The 20,984-nt window shown below is 33.0% G+C and overlaps 1 protein-coding gene across 2 annotated transcripts in view; it reads right to left on the bottom strand.

Annotated features, from left to right (window-relative positions):
• Positions 1–20,984, bottom strand: part of LOC142323548 (beta-1,3-galactosyltransferase 1-like) — a 66,094-nt gene that overhangs the window by 30,854 nt on the left and 14,256 nt on the right. Inside the window, exon 1 of one of the 2 annotated variants that reach the window (XM_075363326.1) lies at positions 8,430–8,544. The exons of the other annotated variant lie outside the window; for it this stretch is intronic. The gene's annotated coding sequence lies outside the window, so the exon portion shown is untranslated. Of the gene's footprint in view, positions 1–8,429; positions 8,545–20,984 lie in introns of those variants that run through there. 2 annotated transcript variants of the gene reach the window in all.

Genomic DNA, 20,984 nt, shown 5'->3' with positions numbered 1-20,984 from the left:
ATGTTGTTCACTACACAACCAGTCCATATGGTGAGGTGATCAACATGAAGGTGTCTTGATCACATGACAGATACATGGAACAGTAAATTTAGTTCAGTGAAGAAGACAACAGAAAACCACTTCACTTCTCACTTACCCAATAAGCCTGGCATTGAATTCTTGTAATTCTTGAGGGGCAATGTCATCTTTGGGAATGACGAGTGACTCATGTCAAGATTGCCTGCAAGCATTGGTTATTGGACATATATATTGATACATGCATACACACACACACACACACACATGTGTATCAGAGTGTGTGTGAAAGCAGCCCCATCACTCAGTAGTTTAAACTAAATTTTTGTTAAAATGCATATGTTTCTTATAAGATGGGTAAAATAATGTGAAAGTTGTTAGTACAGGACTGTTTATTGCCTGCACATTTGAAAATTGCCGGTCTGTGTCGAGCAATGACTTTTCTTTATAGAGCAATGAACTTTAAAGGTTGTGTAATTGTGTGTTGTTATTTGTAACAATGTGGTTAACTGATAAAGAATATGTATTTGTGATGGAAACTTACTTAAAGATGAAATCTCATGTGTATGTGTGACAGTTCAGGAAGAAATTTGCAAAGGAAAACACCAGTGAAAAGTGTTACTCAGAAGTTAGTTAAAAGATTTTGTGAAACAGGTTTGGCGTTAGGCCAGAAATGTGCGACACAGATCAGTTTTAACAACAGAGGTTGTGCAGGACATTAAAGCAGCAGTTACAAATTCTCCTCATAAATCTTTGTGGAGAATTAACTGGGAAAAGAACGTTTCACTAGGTTCAGCCCACACTGCAATTAGGAGAATGTTGAAATGTTAACCATATCGAATGCAGGTTTTCCATTATCTAATTAATGCCGATTATGCTAAAAGGGTTCACTATTGCCAGGTTCAAGAAATTTTATACGGGCAACATTGGAATTTACGATGAAATATTTTTCGCAGATGAAGTGTGGTTTCACCTTTATAACAGTCAGAACTACCGTACCTAGGGTACTGAAAATGCACACATTTTCTTTGAATCTTTCTTACATCCACAAAAAGTAGGAATATGGTGTGCAGTTTCAAGGCAAAGAATAATAAGAGCCATGTTTTTTTTTAAACTGTAGATGCTGTCATCTATCAAGAAATTATCCAAAAGTTCATGGCACTTTCGCAAGAGGATGAGCATGATTGCTGGCTGCAACAGGACAACTCCACTTACCATACAGCTTGTTCTACTATAGAGATGCTACAGGATTTTTTTCGGTGGAAGAATCATTTCTAAAGGATTGCGGCTATCAAGATCCCCTGATCTTGACTAGTCCAAATTTCTTTCTGTGCGGTTATTTAAAAGAAATTGTTTACAGGAGCAATCCACACACCCTGAAGGGATTGAAAAAACATTACCAATGAAATCCAGGAAATAGGCAGGGTACAGCTAACAAGAGTAGCCAGGAATATGGTCAAACATGTTGATAAGTGCATAGAAGTGGATGGACATAATTTTTAACACCTTCTACAACCATAGTAAAGGGTAGACCCACGATTTGATTTGACTCATTAAACAGAAAATACTCTTAATGTATCTATAAAAGAGAATCAAGATCACGGTTAGAAGAAACAAACCAGATAAAATTATGTTTTGATAAACTTTGATTCAAGCATTAGTTCAATGTCAGTATGAAGGAAATATTGTAAATACTTTCTAATAAGAGGATTGAAAAATACTGCAAGTGATTACATTCTGGACCTTTTAATTTACATCAGAAAACAATATAAATTAACTAATTATTAGGAAATTTCTTAACAGGTAAAAACAATGGAAAGTTACTTTGATTGAATCAATCGTCACTAACCAGCTAATAGTCACTATTAATACCGTGGCTACTATTGAGTGACTATTTGTGTCAGTATAGCTTTTTCACTCTGTTATATATTTTGCTTCATCATTTTTAATTTAACAACATATTACAACATAAATGTAGGATGTAGTTTGCATATTTTCTTCCTTTTACCCTATAGTGATCATTCTGCTTAAATATTTTTAAACTACGTTTTCAAAATTTGCATTCATATTAAGAAAATAAGATTTCACATTACATGTCCATAAGTTACTCCTAAAACTCTCGTCCATAACTAGTATATTTTGTAAAACATTTGAAGGGCTGATGAAAAAAAACGATTCTGTAAAAATTTTGTACGAACATGAATTAAAAATTCATTATAAGCGATCCAATACCAATAATTCTAAATCTGATTTTTACAACTGGATGCACTACTTGTCAAGTAAGGAGGTCCACAAAATGGCACAAAAATCAGGTCTATATTAGTATTTTAACATGCTCAATTTTTTAATAATCTTAAAATCTCCTTAATAAGTATTAATGCTATTACAGCACATATTTTTATCAGGTAAAATTTTAACATAAATAATAACCATTAAAAATTTACTTAGCAATTTTTGAAAATACAATTTTGTTAAAATTCTGATCATTTTTTTCTTTGTGTTTTGTTTTGTCCGTGACAATATTTAACCGGTAATTAGAAAAATGTACATTCGTAATTTTAATAATCAGAGATGTCTCTTTATCAGTATTCTGATTAATGTTGTGGCTGAAGTCCCATTCGGCCGTAAGTAATTTCTATATACATGCTAAGGATGAAATAAATTAAAATGACTTAATTTATTATCTTTCAGAGAATTTTTCTGATCAGGTGACCAGTTCATACACGCCGCGGTTAACATGGACTTTGAAAGATTTGTACCGCTTACACGAGCTGATTCTGGGCGAAACAGTGTCATTTTTCCTGCATTTTCTTATAATACTATGGGTTCTAGATATAACTAAACTTCTCATTATTCCGTTTTTGAGATTTATGTTACTTCGTTGTTAAGGTAATGTGGAATCAGAAAAGTATCACCTTTGTAATTTAAGTTTCATACTTAAAAAAATATAAAATACATAAGTAAAAACATATAAAAAAACGTGTAAAATTGACAAAATAAAAAATTGATTTCTGTACGTTAGGTTTATCGATTAGCTATCAAGACTTGATATTAATAGTTAACTCTATTTACGAAACATTACTGCTTGTAATGTTTCACTTGTTTCATAAATTTTTCGTATGTAATTGTTCGTAAAAACAACATAAGCCTACATCCGTGTAGGTCGACAAGTATCGTAACTTCAAATTTTGTATTGATTAGATTAAATCTATACGACACGATAATATGTAATTAAAAATTATAACTGCCACATTTACAAAAGCGTTTCGTCAAGTAATTTCTATCGGATGGATTTTACTTTTCCCTTAGCGTCTTTTCAGAGCTCCGTGCTAATTTTATTATAACGGTATTTTTCTTGTAAAAAAAATTTGTCTGTTAATTTCTTCAAACTAGTTCCTGACTTCTATAACAGTCAATTTGACGTTACAATTTACAATCAAGATAGGATTGTATAGAAAACGTTTATTTTGTTCAAGCGGGAATTAATTCGGCATGTTAATTTGTTAAAACCTCGATCACATCAGCGTCGCAAAGTACGCGATTAATTATTAAATAAAACTGTTTAAAGTACATCTTTTCAACATATAAATAAATGAAATAATGTCGAGGTGAACACGTGAAGATAATAAATAAACAAAACACCTACAAAACGTAATACAATTCAGAAGGCGTTAATTAAAACGATTCCAGCACATATTTAAGGAGATAATGAAAATTTTGGTTTATTTTTATTCTCGTATTATTTAAATTAATATTGCTTAAACACCCGGGTAAGTAATTTTTACAGAAAAATATCAGAATAGTATTGTTTCTGTACTACTTAAAAATATAATTTTTTAATTTTATTTTAAATAAATCGAGCGGAAGTTTTTAGGCGGATCAATAATTTAGTAAAAATGGCAAGCATAATAAGACCATATCCTTCTAAAATGTCCAGACTGCTACAGGATTTAAACCCGCACGTAAATATATAAGTTATTTTTACCGCGTAAAGCCGAAGCAAAGGTAAGTCGACCGTCAGATTCACAACTAATCATAATCGCAACTAAATATAATAATAAACAAATAAAATTACAGAATATAGTATACAAAATTAATGTATTATACAGTAAACCAGATTTATTTATAATTACATATAAAATTATCGCTAGTAAGAACAATTATCGGTAGATAATGGGCAACAATAATTCAGAACTGGAATGTAGATATTTTGTCAATCAAGTACGTTTTAATTTATTTTCAAAGCTGCCGAAGCCCCTTCAGCAGTTTTAATAAGGATGGCAACGCAGGCTAAAGTACGATGAACTTATACAAATACGTCAATCTCCGTATGTCTTAAGCGATAGCTATTAATATTATTAATGTTTCTCGTGAAATAACTTTCCGTCTGAGTATTTAACACAATAGCCATTAGTAAACTTGTAACGCACACAATTTAGTACGCACCGGTATAACTAGTACCGGGAAAATCGGCTCGCTAGATTCACTTGTCTCGTTCGAAAAGATAATCCTACGGGCTTTATTCTGTAAAATAAATAGTCGATCCGTGAATACCTCAGAACAAGACCCCAAAATACGATCACGTCGGATAAATAAATAAAATTTATTTCGGTACACAAATCCTATAATATGAATCGATCAACATGTAAATTCCGAGAAACTTTACCGACTTCAAATGCGAGTTTTTTCATTTATTTTTTGCGTTTCTAATCATAAGTGCACGTAACATGGCCACGTCCTCGAAATCCATATAAACAAATGATAATATAAAACACTATTTTTTAGATCGACTGTCGCTCATTGCGCGCTCAAGTACTTCGCGATTACAAAACGCATTATATAATCAGTCGCGTAAAACACAGCAGTATAAAGTCGAATGCTTAAATAAATATAGACTCGTATGAGATTGCGCGACATATGACAACATCGGAGAACGACAAAAAAAAGATTTTTGATTAAAGCGTCTTTTGACTACCGTTCATATGCGCTATCGTCCAAACAAACTTAACGCTTTAAGTTACTCTCTCCTTGTCAGTAGTACGTATCTACAGCGGTTTTTTCTTTAATTAACATTTTATTAAAAAAAATAATTGTTTTTCCTTTTAACTATTTCTTAATATTGACTTTTCGTCGAGTTCTTAATTAATTTTACCACATTTACACTTAAAATAACTTCGTACGATAGAACCTACGATAACAAAATTTCATCGGAAAAATCTTTAGATTAAATCATTATTATATGATAAATTGTTATTTTATTCGGTTAAGTAATACGTATTGTACTTTATACCGTCTTGATGTATGCACGCGCAACTCCGCGACTAAACTATTTGGCCGTGATGAAATCCTTGTGCATGCAAGACCCGATTAAATATTTCAGTCGTGATCCAAATCGAATGTCCTTAGGGATGTTTACAGTATTATTACGGACCCTAGGAGATACTGTTCATTCATATACAGGGTCCTAATATCATTCTTTATTAACACGGTAAGCTATCATCGTTGCTATTTCCAAATTAGGTTACAGTTTAATTTCTATTACGTTAAATGGTTTTTAGACTGAAATCCTTAGTGCAGCGCTACAGTAAATAAATACTTTAATCGGTTAAGGGCATAGTTAGTTATTTATTATTCATGTCAGGAACGGTAGAGAGGCTATTTCACAGAAAACAAAGGAACTACTCCAGAATTTGCGTCGAAAGATCAATGGAAACCGTGGAAAGACCTTGATCGTACGTCAAGGTCTTATACGTAACATAAAAACGTGAAAAATTACAATAAAATAAAGGCTTTTATATTGATTATAATCAATATAAAAACATATGAAATAATAGGGATACAAGAAATTAAAAAAAAAATCTGTAAAAAGTAACATTTTAGGTGTCGGCTGAAAAATATTTCAGCACGTATTTACGTACACTTTAAACGAATACGAAGAAAAAAATTAGGCTTATTTAATTAATAATATTAAAAAGAGAAATAATTTTTATTTAAAAACTGCTGGTAGGAAAATATTTTAGATCGTCAGGAAACTTTTTAAAAACGAAGAGTAAATCATAATATGCTTTCTGGTAGGGCGAAGTATTACGTCTAGCGCGACTGAAGCTGAAAAAGCTTAAACGGCCAAGCGACAGAAATAATTTATAATGTTCATAAATTTATGCGTGTACAGAACAAAACGGAGCGACGAAATGGCTACGGTTAAAGTGTGGGAACATACCGTCGCGACATTAGCTTTATGGCTTATCAGGTAAAGAAATACGCGGTTTACCGCGATGTTTCCGGAATGCGATCAAATCATCCGGCTCGGGACTAAATGACATTTTCTCAAATAGCCTCTAAAAGACGGAATATGAAAATGATTTCATAGAAAAAAGTATTATACATCGTAATATAAAAAAAGGTGTCCGATGTCGTTAATTCTTTTAATTTTTCGACGAAACCGATAGCGGCAGCACGATTCGTCTTCTCAGCTGGATACATGAATTCAGAGGAGAAATATTTAAATAATTGAAATAAAATAAGCAGTGAATTCGTATTAAAACTTGAATGACGTGTTATACTACAAATTACTGTATAATTATTCAAAACTGATTACATAAATTTCAGAACGGTGCTGCGTAGCTAATCGGATAAGTTTTATATTAAACTTACAATTACGTGGCGTTACTGTAATTCTATTAAAAAAAAAAATTAACTAAAACGTTTGGTTTAATAAAATCATTAAATGTATTATTAACGAATAAAAGATTTATATTTTCTATAGATTTATGAATCTAATCGAATATAAAACCTGCTACGCGTACAAGCGGTATCGAAGCGAGGGGTTCAGTCTTAGAAAAAAATCACATATACACTCGCTCCTTTTAATGGATGCGCGGGTAATCTAAAATAAAAATCTATTCGTAGGATAACAAAAACAAAGCATCCCGTTAATCTACCACAGAAATTGGTCATCTGTATATACAGCAAAAGTGAAGGGAAGTATTTTATTCGGAAATATACTGCAAAAAATGAGAGCAGACACACACACGCACACATCTAAATTTTACACCCACAAAAGGATCTATGTATGCAAACAAATTATTTGTAATGTCAACCGATATGAACTAAAACAGGCCGTTACATCATATTGTAATTATGTATCAGCTATATAACTTAAGCAATAGCTATAACCATAAAATTGTCTAGATGAGTACAAAACTATTTTTCATTAAATCTAACAACTTGTTAATAATTGTTGATGTTCATTACATTAAACATCCTCACAGAGAATTTATAATACGTAATTTATTGTAATATACGACAAAATAAAGGTCCGACACAACCGACTGAATTCGCTACAATAAATTTATTTTCAGAATAATAAAATGAACATCGATGTAAGTATAATCAAAAATAGTGACAATACATACAATAACGTTACCTTTTTAAACAGTTAATATTAAAATTATAGAATAAGAAATAATTTGCGTGGATATAAGGCGTATCAAGGTTGGTCAAATAGAATAATAGAAAGGTTTCGATTTTTAATCCATAAAAGAAAGGCGATCGACAATATAATGTGCCTATTATATGGCGACTTCAACACAGCCGATTCGACTCTACTAACACAAAAAGTAAATTTTAAAAATCGCCGCTTCATAATAACTACTAATAAAATAGTGTTCTATCAACCCGCTAATATTAGTGTATATAATTTTTTTTTTTATTCTAAAATGGATATTACAGCTAACCATTACTGCACACTTTAATATTTCGTTTTGACAGCTATAAATTCGGTGAAAACGATACCGTTTTTTAAACCGACTTAGTATGTAACAACTTGGTTGCAGAGTTATAAATATTCAAATTAGAACATTTTACAGCTAAACACAAAAATTTGTTTACAAAAGATTTCTTACGAAAAAGTAATTAAACATCGAAACTTAAACGTAAGACGATTAAAAATTAATTCCATTTAATTAATTTTTTTACAGCAATTTACGTTTAGAACGTAAAATAACTATTCTCTATTCAAAACGGGTAAAGCACGATTAACTCTCCCCAGAATAACCGATTTTGCGCCTCATTTAAGAGGCTTACTAAAAATGTTTCTACTTTTTATGTCTTTTTCTAGAGTATTTTCCTTACGTCCACCTAATAAAGAGAATGAGGTAAGGAAAATTTTAGCGTACGAAAAAAATTACAATAAAATAATTACTATAATTTTTATAAAAACTATTGAAAATACTTCGTAGCAGTCTTTACATTCGTTTGAAATCGAAAAACTTTCCAAGCGTCGTAAAAGCTATGCTATAAAACGTGTAACTATGGCTAAGATAGCGCGACAAAAGATAACAAATTTGAAAAACAAATGATCCGGCTTTTTAGCGACTAACCACCCACGAAGAAAAAAATATACCCAGACTTACTATTTAAAAATCTCGTACTAGCTTTCTGCAAACAACGGATACAGCAACGGGCGTATCGAAAAAACTATCCTCTTCATCTGGCTGATAATATTGTCGACTATCTGAAAAATTTCGCCGTCAGCACCGTCTTTTCTAACAGAAAAATGTACTGAGTTTACAGTCTCCTATTATCGCTTCTCGGCCTCTTGGCTAAGATCAAAGTGTAGTCTCTTATCTATTATGAAGCTGATGTAGCCGAACGGTGTGAAGCGACAGTCTCCTATCTGCATTATAACTGAATCGTGTGTTATTTATTTGTATGTAAATTCGTGCTTGATATGAATAAAGATTAAACGTTTAGATCGACATATTGTGGTGGGACACGACTGACATGTAACGCTTAAGAATAAAGATAAAAATTATCTTAAATCATGATTGTAAAAAGAATTAAAACCCCATAAATTCTTGCACTGTACTATCCGGTGGTACAAGTTAACGTTTCGGTGGCGCGCTAGAAACGTTTTTAAAAATCCGGAAACTTAATGCTATATCGTATACTAAATTGCTTATAGAAATTAGTGAACGGGAGAAAAAATTACGATTAAAATATTAATTGTAGTTAAAAGTATTAATGATACATTTAACATGCAGATTCGCAGAGGTCTAATTTTGATGGGAACAAATTAAACCGGCGATTTCCATAATTATTGTGCATGATAACAACTGATTTTAATCGCACTATCTTCTCGCCGAATAAATTTTTACTCTAATCGATACATATAAAACAAATACAGATTTCTTCGTCGAGTACAGTAGTACTACTTCCCGTCATTTATTTTCTTCATTATGGGAAATTTATATCTTTGGTTTTCATAAAAGGAAGCAAAAAAGAAATAAAGAACCTAATATTTCGATTTAGCTGATTTTTTTTTTCACGAACAGCACAACTGATTTTAATGAAACGGGATAGTTTAACAAAAGAAGAGGCCTTACTTGGAGCTGTCATAATTTTATTTAAAAAAAAGTAGTAGCAATAAAATTATACTGCAAATCAATTTAAAGCCTGTTCTCAAAGTTAAATTAATAAGATATCACTTTGCCGACAAGAAATGCAGCGTCATTTGAAGTATTTTACACTCGTCTATTGACGAAAAGTTTTTTTTCATTCACTATAAAAAAAGCATCTCCATCAGGGTCTTAGGTCCAAGTCGGTTAAATTATCGTTTAGTTCGTAAACTTTGAAATACATAAGCAAAACATATTTTAACGGGGAAAAACATTAAAACGACTTTTAAAAAATCAACTTTTTAAACGAAGTCTCAGCTCTCCTTTGGCGGTAACCGTCTCCCCCCGCCCAGTTTACACGCTGGGGAGGCGCTTTAGCAAAATAATATTTCAGAGAGAGATCAATTAAAGCAAGCAAAAATCGAAAAAAATGTGTACCCTAATAGAAATAAGGAAGTATAAATTACGACCGATTTCGATTTTTTTCTGTTATTATGAAGAACGTTATTAAGTTTTAACCTAATCGACAAAGATAAAACGCGACTGTTGCAGTAGGAAACATATTTAGAATTTTGACCGAGGGTTCCCCGTTCGCGTAAAAAATAACTGATGCCCGAAGAAACCCCGGGTAATTTAGCTTCGTTTCAAAAATTGCGTTAGATTTTTTTCTACGTCTGCTAATAGTCTCGTTAATATACGTTTAAATTTTCAGTATTTTTAAATGTAACTATTCCTTTTTAACGATTCTCATATCATCTAACTTATCGGCTGTCGAGTACCATAAAATACCTGTTATCGGAAATAAAAAATTATGAACACCGATCGTGTAATCCACGAATTACGTTAGTAGACTGAAAACGAAGCGACTGCAAGTACGTTCGCGAGTGCTATTACAGGATTCATTTCATGATGCGTAGTTAAAACTTGAAATGAGTTACTGAAAAATTAACTATTTAGCGACGTTTTACTTAAACAATTCGAAATATGAATTCGAGTAACACTTAACTAGATCTACATACTCGAAAATATTAACGGATAAATGTTTTACTCGATGTATATTATCTTTAATAAAGTCGACATAAATCGGTAAGTAGAATACTTTACGACAAACATAAATCTAAGGCGTAATTAATAATCGGATCTAAAATAAAACTTTCTAAAAAAATGAAATGAGAAATATAAAGGCTGAAATTGTTTATAATGAGCTCGACTCGAGGTACCGGCTACCTCAAGCGATTTCAAGCGTTGTGTAAACATAAATTAATTATTTTTATAATGGTACTACCAACAACTTTCAAAAGCTGTAGATTACAATAAAAAATAGTTAAAATAAAGCCGCAATTTTCTAATTTCTGAAAAAGAGTTGCTTTTTATAAAATACTAACAGGTCTGCTAAATTAATCTGGGAATATTCAGTTTAGGGTAATTAGTTTATAGTAATTTTATTTATATTTTTTCCCATTATTATTTTCTTTACGTTCATAAATTCATTAACGCCTGTATAAATGTGCGATACATTACTTACAACACGCACGTCATGTGTACATGCAAATATAAAATGTTTTGTTTAAATAAATGATAATTTTACATTAAATCGTTTCGGATTAAAATTCTGTTTCTCTGACTTTACCAAAAAGGTAGAACATACATCAGAGAAACAGCAGATCCCCCTCGCGGACGACTGACCCCCGATCGTAACTTCTTAAGAGATCGTTCGATTGTATTTTGACTCTCAAAAATCAGTTACTTACAGTCCAATTTTCTAAATCTGTAGCATAATTAATAATCGGAACTAAAATTATGAAATGAAAAATAATCAGCTGAAATCGTTTGTAATGAGCTCGACTCGAGTTACCGACTACTTCAAGCGTTGTGGCCGACAAAACTAAAATGAAATATTACAGCGGTATAAAATATCATTCCGTTTAATCGTTTCAGGAAAACCGTAACGGTTGAAGGAAACCTGACACAAGACACAAATAACTTCTGAAAACGGGTTAATCATTCTACGGATTAACAAACATTCTGCAACAGATTTACCGAGGAGAATAGGAAGTGAACCAGTATCTAGTAGTCTTCACCGGTCTCGCTCGTTATGCTCCCTTTTTTAAGGAAAGGGAGAATAACGATCATCATCGAAAATCATAGTGACCTTGTTTTAATTCCTCCACCGCAGCAATAATAATAATTAACGATACATAATTTATATAATTTTTTAATACATTTTTTCAATCCTTTTAATTTTGCGATTACAGGTTTTAATATTAAACAGTTAGCTGTATTATATTACAAACGAAAACGATCTATGTTTGCTAATTATTATTAAACGGTAGTCGTTCAACCGATTCCCTTCATTTTTTCAATTTACAAGTCAGTTTTCAGTTTATTTCGGTCTATTACGCGCGTTGCCTAGATAAAGTGTTAACTTTATCAATCGTCAGACTTACGTTAACTTTATTACAATCGTCAGATTGTAATATGATAACGAGATACTATTTGATAGTTAACGATGTCCAATAATTCTGATTTCCAATCGTTTAATGATTGTGTATAGCCGAGGGGCTAAAAACACAGCATCGTTTAGCCTACCTTCACTCTGTTCACCGCCGGGACCGGGTGATTTTTACAGTAAACAATTACTCTTACAGAAAGTAAATTTAATTTAAGCCTTGAGTTTTTTATAATCCTTTTACCCGGAAGAAAAATTGGGAAACAGATTCTAAAAACAATTCGTTCGGGTTCGTTACGAATTTTTTTTATAAAAACCGGGTGTAAATAAATTATGGAAAATTTAAAGTTATCTCATAGGATAAAGTATTTAAACGATGAATAGAACAACATAACGGATGGAAAAAATTACTTTACGAACCGATTGAAACACATCACCGTTTTGAAGTACATAAATTAATCGATATAAAATATGAAATAATAAATACAGACTGTCCCATAAGTTTCCTTACATTATTTTTTTTTTTTTTTTTTTTTGTCTTCAGTCATTTGACTGGTTTGATGCAGCTCTCCAAGATTCCCTATCTAGTGCTAGTCGTTTCATTTCAGTATACCCTCTACATCCTACATCCCCAACAATTTGTTTTACATACTCCAAATGTGGCCTGCCTACACAATTTTTTCCTTCTACCTGTCCTTCCAATATTAAAGTGACTATTCCAGGATGCCTTAGTATGTGGCCTATAAGTCTGTCTCTTCTTTTAACTATATTTTTCCAAATGCTACTTTCTTCATCTATTTGCCGCAATACCTCTTCATTTGTCACTTTATCCACCCATCTGATTTTTAACATTCTCCTATAGCACCGCATTTCAAAAGCTTCTAATCTTTTCTTCTCAGATACTCCGATCGTCCAAGTTTCACTTCCATATAAAGCGACACTCCAAACATACACTTTCAAAAATCTTTTCCCGACATTTAAATTAATTTTTGATGTAAACAAATTATATTTCTTACTGAAGGCTCGTTTCGCTTGTGCTATTCGGCATTTCATATCGCTCCTGCTTCGTCCATCTTTAGTAATTCTACTTCCCAAATAACAAAATTCTTCTACCTCCATAATCTTTTTTCCTCCTATTTTCACATTCAGCGGTCCATCTTTGTTATTTCTACTACATTTCATTACTTTTGTTTTGTTCTTGTTTATTTTCATGCGATAGTTCTTGCGTAGGACTTCATCTATGCCGTTCATTGTTTCTTCTAAATCCTTTTTACTCTCGGCTAGAATTACTATATCATCAGCAAATCGTAGTATCTTTATCTTTTCACCTTGTACTGTTACTCCGAATCTAAATTGTTCTTTAACATCATTAACTGCTAGATCCATGTAAAGATTAAAAAGTAACGGAGATAGGGAACATCCTTGTCGGACTCCCTTCCTTATTAGGGCTTCTTTCTTATGTTCTTCAATTGTTATTGTTGCTGTTTGGTTCCTGTACATGTTAGCAATTGTTCTTCTATCTCTGTATTTGAACCCTAATTTTTTAAAATGCTGAACATTTTATTCCAGTCTACGTTATCAAAAGCCTTTTCTAGGTCTATAAACGCCAAGTATGTTGGTTTGTTTTTCTTTAATCTTCCTTCTACTATTAATCTGAGGCCTTACATAGGAAAAATAAATATTTTTTATGTTATATCAGGTAAAGATACAAAACATAAATCATCTCAAAGAACGTATCACAAACACCATTACAAGCATAACTCCAGCACAGCTAGTGGCCTTAAAAAAAAAAGTTTATTTTGGGTTACGTGTTCTTCAGCAGTGGAGGACACCCATCGAAATGTATTTTGAAAACAATGGTATTTATGTAGAGCATATTATATAAATAGAAATGGTTTTCATAAAAAAATGTCTATTTCTCTATGTATGGAAACTTACGGAACACCTGTATAAAGAAAGAGTTACACTAAACAGTTATCGAAATAAAAACGCAACGAGAAAATTCTCCGAAACCGTTTAAAGAACAGAAAAATTTATAATTAAAAATATGTAGATTTTTACAGTTTTGTAATTTAGAAGTTTTTTTAAATTTTTTTATTTTTACGATTTTATAAGTATTAGCGAGAAAAAAAAAAAACATTCTATCGTTCCCGGTTATGATACCGATCGATGCAAATTAAAAATACTAATCAAAAGAATTAATGCACTAGAAGAAAATGAAGGCGGCGTTTTCTTAAAATTCTTTTAAATCTGTAAATTCAATAGAAAGTTAGAAATGTCGTTGATTAATCAACGGGTAAAATCGAACAGAAATTTATGTTGTGGAAAACAACTCCCTGAAAATAGAAGGTATTCGAATATTAATCTCGGGATGGACTACATGTTATTTTTTCCATAAATCGCTACGATTACAACAATATTATTTTTTTATTACTTCGTATACGGGGAACGGCCAGATTACTCGAATAGTTTGTAAAATACAAATTATATGAAGAAAATGTTAAAATAACTTTTTAATAGATGTTACACGACGAACACACAAATTAAAGTATATATTATGATATCAACGGTTACTCTATAGGTTTCAGACGAGTAGGAAACGTGTAGGTTTATATAAGCAGGGAATCTGTATTCTGTACCGAGCGATATATCCTGTATAAATTTTCTACTAAATTGATTTATTTAATAAAATATTAAACTGTACATCCTGTTGTTGGAATAAGAGAGGAAATATTTTTTAATATTAACATACTGATAAAAATATTATCATGTGGCTTAAAAAAAAAACTGTCAGCAGTGGTTCTCGAACTCTTTTTCTCCGCCGTCTCTTTTTCAGCCAATAATCAGGTCACTTTTATTTCGAGCTTTCCATTCGATTAATACATCGTCGGTAAAATATAATTTATAAGAAAGAGAACGGTACACGCTACACAATATGAGAAAAATTAAAAAATTTTAACGCAAAACCATGTATATGAATTACTAGTAAGTACAAAAACAGTTTTACGGTATGTTCTAAAGGTTTTAATTTATCATTTTTTAATAGTTAAAACAAAAATGTTAAAAACCATCAGATTATGGAATCGACCGGTAAAAATTACCAAAACGGTAACCCGTATTTTAGTAAAAGCATAACGATAACACATCCCTATTACTTTCCCGTCAGATAGCGCTATAGCTCTAGAAGGGAAAATATTGTAATCGGTCCGATTTGGACGTATGCGGTTTTCACTAGATCTTGACGTTTTGGAACCTAAACATAAGGAACCCAAGAAGATAAAAAAAATAGATGGAAATTTTTTGGATGTTAATGTTCGTGTGTGTGTGTGTGTTCGGTGTTGGTCTCTAAATCACCTTATATCTCCACAACTATAAGACCTTTTTTGACCAAACTCGATTTGATTACTTCTATACATGAGGCAGTGATGACATTAAATTTTCAACTCAAAAGGTCAAAGGGGCGAGTCTGTAGAGTAAGGTCACCCTCAGTATCTCGAGATTTCGCCTAATTAACATCATATTTTCTAAATTGTTAACAATTATAAATAACAATATTTGCAAAAAAGCTTTTGCAAAATTGAACTCCCACCCCAAAAAAAAAAATGCTGTTGTAGTCGTTTGGTACTTGCGACGTCAGAGGTGAGCGGTAGAAATTAAATAAATGAATAATATTTAAACGGTCAATCCATTTGAAGTGTCCCAAAAAACATAGCTCTTGACCAATTCAAAAAAACTGAAACTTACCCGCTTGCTTCCTACATTTTTCAAAACCTTAAAATTATTATTTTTTTAAAGCAGTTTACCTTTGGCGGCCATTTTTGTTATGGTGTGCACACCTAATTTTGTGGTTGTAAGGGTTTACGGAAAAAATCATAACTAAAAAACTATCGGTCCTGGAAGGATGAAACAAAAAACAATTTCATCATATTCTCTCAAAAGATTGGTCCAGTGGTTTATTTACCTATCTCTCTTCTTTCTGTGAGAAAATTACCGATAAAGTTGTACATGAAAAATGGTGAAATTTCACTTTGTTTCAAGAGGCAGGGATGGCATAAACAATTTGAATTATTTTTTTTAATGTAGGCGTATGTTAGTAGTTTTACCATAAATAATATTATCGGTGATATACTTAGCCCTAAAGTTTTATGAATTTTTGAAAACTAATTTTTTTTTTAAATTAAAGTTTTGGCATCAAATAACTCTGATAGGGCTGGTGTTAAAAATCTCAAATTTGCACAACTTGCAGTGTTTTTGAATATGTTTATGGCAAATAAAAACGTTTCTTGTGTATTGTAATAATAAAAAAGTTACAACCTCTCAAAAATCATGAAAAAACTGTTAAAAGTGATACCGTTTTCATTCACTAAATAAGTACTCCAAGGGGGTTTCTTGTCTTCTTTGCACTTCTCATTTTTTATATTTACCCCCTATTTTATTGAAGCTGACGTTTACAATATTTTTAAAATAACTTTTTTTAAAATTATTAATGATAGGTCGTAATTTAACGATAACTTAACCAATACCAGTAACCTAATACAATTTTGATTCAAAAACTTACCCAAACTGAGATATCAATGAGTAGCCTACATATTTTTTCAAGAATTCATTTTTATTTTTATACCGGTTTATTTTTGTAAACACTATCGAAGAAAAGATAAATTGTAGCAAAATTTTAATTATTCTTCAATGAAATAGCCCATTTTTGTAGCAATGAAAGTTTATTATTTAGTGTAGTTAACAAACAGCTGTGATATCTCTTCTGATAATTTTCTTGAAATTGTATGAGAACGACCCGTCACACGTCGTTGTTCAATATTGTGATGTAGGACAATGTATTGCTCTTGGTCTTCGCATTCATATAGTTCTTTTTTCTGCTGAGAAAAAATACTTTTGAAACGGCTAACACAAAGAGACTTTCAGGAACTAAATTTAAATTTGGAAAAATGTGTTCTTTAAGAGCTTGCTCTAATGTTATTTGTTTTAAGTATTTCTTAAATATATTTTGATGAGTTCTCAAACGGTCACAACAGAACTGTCCATACAGGTGACTGAATTTTGACAAAAATAGTTTTTCATGATGTTTACAAACACTAGTGACATCTGAATTAACATTAAAAAAAAAAATAAGTTGTTTGTTTTCATCACTAAAGTCATAAATTTTAATGAGTTCTTTTGGCACTGTACCATAAACTGTTTTATGACACTCTTAATTCACATAAATTCCTATGGAATATTGATTGTTCTTCCATTGTTTTATATGAAATTACTTGAAAATAATGTAAAAATTTAACTGATTTTAAAATTTGCAAATATAATATTATTAAGTAAACCTTATTTATTTAAACAGTTCCAAACACAGGATGAAATTTGAGACACTCGGTAAAGATGTGAACAGGTCACTAATTGAAGTCAGACTGACCAGTCTGTAACTGGAAATCTAAATGACCCAACTAGCATAAATGAACATGTTGCAACATGAATTTTCCTGACGACTGGAAATGACTTCAAACGCCTGTTATAACATGAACACTGCAGTTGAATTGTTCAAACAAGTCTATTTCAACTATAGTAATAAGTATAAAAATATTAAAGTGTGAAGAAAATAACTTATTTAGCGAGTCAAAATGGTATCGCTTTTAACAGGTTTTTCATGAAGGTCAGGTGGGACGAATCCCCCACAGGTCGCTACACGCATGGTATATTTCCTGTAGTATCTGGTTTAGGTGCGATTAGACGGGTTTCCCCCCGTCAGTATATCACACAGTTTCTCTCCAGGCATGGTGCCTTTCCGGCGAGGTTTCGTTTGGTGGATTCGAGTCAATGCCCGGATTGTGGGACTGATGATACAGTGGACCACGGCCTCTGTCTGTCCCCGATACAAGGTCGAACGTTCACGAGCTGTTAGGGAAATTAAGAGAATGCATTCCTTTCTGGATCTTCTTATTAACTAGAAAATCCGCGAGGAGTGGTCTATAGTGGCTAGTTTTCTTCGCGTCCTTGCGGTGTGTAGGTCTGCAGAGGGAGTTTAATCAAGATACTAGATCGTGGTAGGATCCCGGGCGGCTAGGGTTCCGGCCTAGACATTGGATTGGTTGGAAGTAGGCGCATTGGCATTATGCCACGGTTATATTGGTGTTTGCGATTCGATTTGAGGCTCCCGCTGGTAGGGGTAGCCGCACCGCCAGGGTATGGTAGCCCGTAAAACCGGGGGCGTTATTTCGTTCCGCCAGTGGCGGTCCTGATCGTGACCTGGTAATGCCACGCGAGACTCCATGATGGGACCGGGTAGGAGTGTGGGGTTTGTCCCCGGCTCCTACGCGGACCGGAATGAGGTTACGTTCCCCTTGTTAGGTGGATCTAAACTGGTCGACTTATTTGGGTGTAGGTCTGAATTTCTGTTGCGTAAGACATAATTTTGATCGGTATGAGTGTAACACTGATTTACCTTCCAACTCGTTCGTTTTCTGAGGCATTCACAGTCACGAACGGTGCTGTCAAATCTGGACTAGGCGCGGGGTTCGCGCCTCCGCGGTTTTGGCCAGTTAGTTTGAGGGAATCATGTTTGGTTGGATGTGAAGATGTCCGTTTGAGGCCTACGTGAAGGCAAAATTTGATTTGTATTTTACCGATGCAAATATCTGTCGAGGCATTTCCATCCGACCGAGGCCTGGCTGATGACTGAGAGATGTAATCAGTTAGAGGGTCTAAAGACAACCTCCGGTAAAGCCCCTCAGGGCGCGGAGCGGAAAGGGTGGTGTGGCGACCGGTAACGTCACAAGGTGCGTCTTCCCTCTACGGGGTTGGGATGTACATTATAATTAAAATTTAATATTAAAAATTGTCAAAGCTGGAGATGAGTATGATCTGTCGCGTCTCGCCTGTACCGGTGCGGTGTATAGCAGGTTCGACAGATTTTTAACAGTCACATTTATGACGTTTCACGAAAAAATCATTTTTAATTTATTATAACGCCTCTAAACAGCGAGAAGTTTTATAAAATAACTTATAACAATAAATATATGAATTTTCAACGAGTACTTGAATCTATATCATATCATTTCATATCGTTCGATGACAGCAACTCAAGGGATTTTACGCTCTCTTTATATAACTGTTTATGCTCGAATAAATATAAACGCTTACAGTTTAATTTAAAATTTTATAAATGTTCAAACTGTATCGTATAATTGTTGGTTTTCATTTATCGATTATAATATTTGCCATTTATAACCGATTAAAAATGATAAATACACACAATGATAAAACCTTGATGAATTGTGCGATTCATAGATAAACACGCAGTTATTTTCTTCGGCAATACCAATACAATCCCCAACGGTTTACGTAAGAAGATAAAAAAATACTACTGTTATCAAATTTTTTGGAAAATTATTTTTATTTTACGATAATTGTTTGTCCACATCGATTCTTGTGATTCTGTAGACACCGTATTACTCTTAATATAATACTAATCTTGTAATGAAACAGCTATTAACCGAAAAAAATAATTTATTTTATACTAGCAGCGTCCACAAAATCGAACATAAAGCGAAATTGTAAATAAAAGTGACGATCTCATATCATATGACTCCGCTGTACACCGAGAAAGACTACCTCTAGGCCGACCGACACGAAAGGTTTTTTTATTTTTATTACCTAACTATAGCGTAATTATGCCGTTCTATACGGAAATGTTATGTTTTTCTACCTATTAAAGAAAGAAATTCCCAAGATATGCTGGAACTCGTTGGAGATCCGTTCCGGCTTCATCGACCTGGGCCCCGTAAGTAGTTGCAATCCTAGTTCATCTACATCTGTAACTTGTTAACATCACCGGTCAGCTTAGCCGATATACGTTGTTATATCAAAACGACAACAGAACGGTGATCGCAACATCGTAATCGGGAACGGTTTGCCTTAAAATAAAACCGGTCCGATCGAACTTCGAACTATCCGGAACGCAAGCGCTAAACCGTCTGCCCAACTCCCGTCGCACTGCGTGCATCTAGCGTAATAATAAAACAATAACTTCACGGTCGGGGTTTACGATGGAAATAAGATGTGCGATCGGCTCGATGTCGACATCGTATATAATATTACCTGATGCGTTTAAAAGTATATCCGATAGCGGCAGAGAAAGTACCAAAAAGTCGTTTTTAAAAATAAAAAAGATGTTTCATTTTCGTAAAGAATCGTCACAAAGTCTAGTTTTGGGATTCAATACATTCCACGTTATACTTAAACAACGTTACTCTGATCGTTTGTTCTCGACCGGTTCCGGTTTATTAGCGACCAAAAACATTATTTTCGCTAGGGTATCCGGTCAAGGAAAAACAGAGACGGAATCTAATTAACTACCTGTCTGAGAAGACATCGACAACAGATTGCAAAGTACTAACTGCAATCTTTTTACGCCTATAACTTCTCGGAAATTTGAGAAGTTCGTTACAATCTTTTTACACGGAAATAAGTGTTCGTCTTAAAATGCATGAAGACAGTACGACGCATAAATACGATACACGACGATCGCTTTACGAGCAAGTAAACGACCCTGAAGTTTCCAGGACTGCTGTTGCAGTTTTTATTTAGCCAAAACCCACCCGTAATCGTGTTCAAATTTCGTTAATAGATAACGTACCTTCCGTGTAACTTTATGCATTCCGGGTTCGCCAGGCAAGAGTATGACATGATTACAAATGATGGCCGGAATTCTGAACAATTTTACACATACACACACAAAAGGAACAATTAATATAGTCATGCCACACTAAATACCGTCAAATTATAGTGTTTTAAACGAAATACTTGAAGAAAGACGAATACGAAAAAATATTGGATAAACTGAAATGTTGAAGATTTGGGTCACGTTTTACATTTATCTTTAGTCCGTTCTCTTGAATTACTTCCTATCCACCAGAACTAAATCGTTTTCAGGTTCACCAATCGACCGTCAATAGTTTCGACAGGACACGTTTTGCTGTTATACGTTATCGTTTGACTAAACACGTATACTGGCAGAAACCAAATAACGATCAAGATTACCAAATCGATAAGGGCGCCTTTACTTATTAACTATTTTAATCAGAATTCAAAAAAAAAGATCATTACATCATAAATTTACT

Source organism: Lycorma delicatula, chromosome 4 (assembly GCF_047948215.1).
Source record: "Lycorma delicatula isolate Av1 chromosome 4, ASM4794821v1, whole genome shotgun sequence".
NCBI classification, from domain to species: Eukaryota; Metazoa; Arthropoda; class Insecta; order Hemiptera; family Fulgoridae; genus Lycorma; species Lycorma delicatula.
The sequence above is the reverse complement of the archived record's forward strand: the minus strand, read 5'-3'. Positions and strand labels throughout refer to the sequence as shown.